Source organism: Rhipicephalus sanguineus, chromosome 8, assembly GCF_013339695.2.
Source record: "Rhipicephalus sanguineus isolate Rsan-2018 chromosome 8, BIME_Rsan_1.4, whole genome shotgun sequence".
In the NCBI taxonomy this organism is placed as follows: Eukaryota; Metazoa; Arthropoda; class Arachnida; order Ixodida; family Ixodidae; genus Rhipicephalus; species Rhipicephalus sanguineus.
Window position 1 is genome coordinate 45,330,549 of NC_051183.1, and position 3,830 is coordinate 45,334,378.

Consider the following 3,830-nt stretch of genomic DNA (forward strand, 5'->3'; position numbering starts at 1 on the left):
TTGACATAATTGGGAGGCGGGCCTGCGACGAACCTTCGCCCCCCCCCCCCCCTGAAAGGGAACCCTGCGCACGCCTATGCTCACCGGGACAAAGGGTGTCCCCGCCCTGCTCCTGGGGGAGGCGGCACTGAATTCGATGCAGACAGACATCGCGCGATCTCGTGGCGTCGTATGAAACGGCGTTAATGTGCTTCGCTTTACATATTTACTGTTCACTAACTGACTGCGCTTGCCCAACATAATAGGGATTGGGCTCGGTGGCACAACACGATGGACTTACCGGGTTAATTGCAGCCTGCTGTGGCTTTCTCGCTTGCACCACAACGTAAGTAAAAAAAGGCGGCAGATCCCACGCATTGTGGGAATCGATGTAATGTGAAGCAGCCAGCAAAGAGCTGCATACATCGTCTTGTATGTCACTAAAGAAAATGCGGGTCATGGTTTTCATGTTAACTCCTATTATTCATGTTCGTCACACAGTAACGTCGCGCAATACCAACTTCCGGGTAGATCAAGCTAGCGAAACGGCCGCCAGCGCCCCATGAGCGTGGTACGTAAGTCATGCTGTACATGACATGCGTGTCATGATTTCCATGTTAACTCCTGTTATTTATGTTCGTCACACAGTCACGTCGCAAGATACCAATATTGGTGTATATCAAGCTAGCGATACGGCCGCCAGCGCACCATGAGCGTGGCATGTAAGTCATGCTGTACATGACATGCGTGTCATGATTTTCATGTTATGACTTGTGATTTATGTTCCTCATAGATTCATGTTACGCCATACCAATTTTGGTGTACATTCGATTAACCAAGCGACCAGGAGAGCACAAAGTCGTAGGCGGCTAGATAGATAGATAGATAGATAGATAGATAGATAGATAGATAGATAGATAGATAGATAGATAGATAGATAGATAGATAGATAGATAGATAGATAGATAGATAGATAGATACGCTCAAAGTCTCAGAAGTTCGCTAAGAAATGCTTCGCATTTGAAAAGCCTTTCCGTACTTCAAACCCCATCTACAATATGTGCTACCGTAGCGGAATCGTGGTAACAGCGGTCTACTATCTGAAAACGAGGAGCGTGTCTTGGGGGGATAATTGGTAAGACATAATATGTGAAATTAAACTGCGCATGGGACGAGACACCAGAGTAGAAGCAGACAGAATGAACGCAGACTAACAAGTGATTTATTGAAATCCCATATACTTCCCTCCTGGAACAATGCGCGTGCGAAGGGCGACTGAAGGGCCGAAGGGTATGTGAAATCCTGGAAGTCTCATGGACAGCAAGACATGGCCCAGATAAGTGCGTCAGCGAAACATCTCTGTGTCTCTTCAGGAAAAAGCTTGATTTTGTTGTTTAGACAGGGGTCTCTCTGGGGAGTGTTCTTTGTGGGGGTCTGATATTTCGCACGCGCATTATTCCAGGAGGGAAATTTGTGTGACTTCACTAAGTCAGTTGTTAGTCTTCCTTCGTCCTGTCTGCTACTGCTCTGGTGTCTCGTCCCAAGCGCAGTTTAGGTTTACATAATACTACCTCAACGCCGTACTCGAAGCCTTGGAACATAGATTAACCCCTTGGACTAACGTTCAATGCCAGACCAACCTTCTCCAGCTCATCTTTTTCCTTCTGTGCTCAATCTTATGGTCACTGACTCTAAGACAGCTTGCCAGCCTTGCCTTTTAAACACCTTGCACAGCACAACCAATGGTAGTGCCCAAACTTTTTATACTATTCAGCTCGAACTGGTCCGGGTGCTTCGGCACGAGGCGAACCCTGTTAATGAGCTCACATATGCGCATAGACGAGAAATTTCATATCGAACCGAGAGGGATCGTTCTGTGGCCAGTCGACCACAACCTTTCTCGTACACATCATCGTTTGGGAGCATACGCCGTGGTCGACAGCACTAACCTCAACTCCCTTCAAGTGAGGACAAACCGCCTACTCGCGATCGTAACACTTTTAAAAGATGCGCACGACTAAGCAAAACCAAAATTCCTTGGTGATGGGGAATTCTTTATATTTTTTCCCAAAAAATAAGGAAGAAAATCACACCATCTCCCGCTAAAGGGGACCATGAGGCGATGCGAAGCAGTGTTTCGGCATGTAGAGCCCGCGTTTCAGAGGTGGAGTGGTAAGGGGGAAAGGGTAGAGAGGAAGTGGAGAGGGGTATTTGAGAGGGGAGGGGAAAGGGAAAGGGAGGGGAAAGGGGAGGGGAGAGCGGGAAATGGGAGAGGAGGAGTGGAGAGGGGTGCGAAAGGGAAATGAGAGGGGGGAAGGGAAGGAGGAAGGGGAAGGGGAGAGGTGATGTGGAGAGGGAAAGGGGAGAGAGCGAGTGGAGAGGGGAAGTGGAGAAGGTTCGCGCATGCGCAGTAAGGGTGGTCACGCCGCACACCACCACCACCACCGGATTGAACTCCGCTATAAGATGCTTCACATCTAAAAAAGGGGGCTAGTCCGACGACCGATTGTGCTGGCTTAGGAGGTCGGCGGGGATCCCTTGTGATGCGGCGGCCTCCACCACATGCTGGATGATGCAAGAGGCCAGAATTCGGCCGTCCTATGTACATAAGAGCCCCGAGCGCGCACATGCTACAGACATTAAGCACGCCCCACTACTCACCACAAGTACACTAAATATGTAATCAGATACGCATGCACCTGCTATACGCAATAGAATATTTTTGGTGACACTTCACATTTAACAACGTTCCGTCGATAAGTTTTCGTGCTTAACGCTGGTTTGCTTAACAGTGGGAACCTAATTTTCAACGAGAGGAGCGCCACTGGCTGCACCGTCGGTGATGTCGTTCCCTACGTCCTTGTTAAGAAACACACAGGTTTCGATGAGCCGTCGAGATTAACCTAGACATAAACACCAGGGTCACACTTTTCAGTTTCGCTTGTTGACCATCTATAAGGAGTACTTGAGCGGTGATACTGCGGCATCACTCTTTTCTTCTGCTACATCCGCTACTACATCGACCGCCTAAACGCCCGCGTTGCGGCGACCGCTGCATTCTAATGAATACGTTGTGGCAATGCCAGACCTTTCCCCACGTGTCGATCATTCTTAATCATTACTGTAATGTTGAATATGTCATGTCTTAGAACATGGATTTCACAAAGCATGGGCGAATCTGGTTTAATGGAAAACTTTATTTCCCGGGAGTATAGCGCGTACTGTGCAAAACGCAGATGCGAAAAGCATCGCCGCTTGTCATGAGTAAAATATTAACACAATTTGCATAAGCAGGCAATAGGCAAGCAATTGGTGATTTGTCTAGTCGATCATGAGCACACCATAAAACGCTTGCCCGGGGTTACATCCAAAATTTGGAGAACAGGCAGAGTCCTTTAAAAAATTAAAAAAGATTGTTTAAAAATATTTGCCAGGAGTTTCCCACCTCATTTGCCTTGAGGCTTTTCTTTTTGTGACATTCTTTTTTCGCACCGGCAGCAAACTGACTCAATAATCGTGTTTCTTGCGGAAGGTACCGGGCTTCCTTATCACCATTGTCAGAACGATTGAAATCTGCAGCCCGGGGAGCATTCGTCGCACTGTTCGTTTGAACTGTCTGGCCGCCTCATCTTTTGGCATTTGCTCCACCATGCGAAGCGAACTGGTTGGTTCTGGAAGCACCGATGCACGATACACTCGATATAAAGGACATCACTAGATAGGATAGACAGACCTCTTCAGAAAACGCATTGGAATAATTTCCATCCTCGACTCAGTTTACGAGGCACCGTCCATGGTGATGACAATCTGCCTGACTCGGCCGATTCGCAGCACTTGATCGAGGCAGCTTG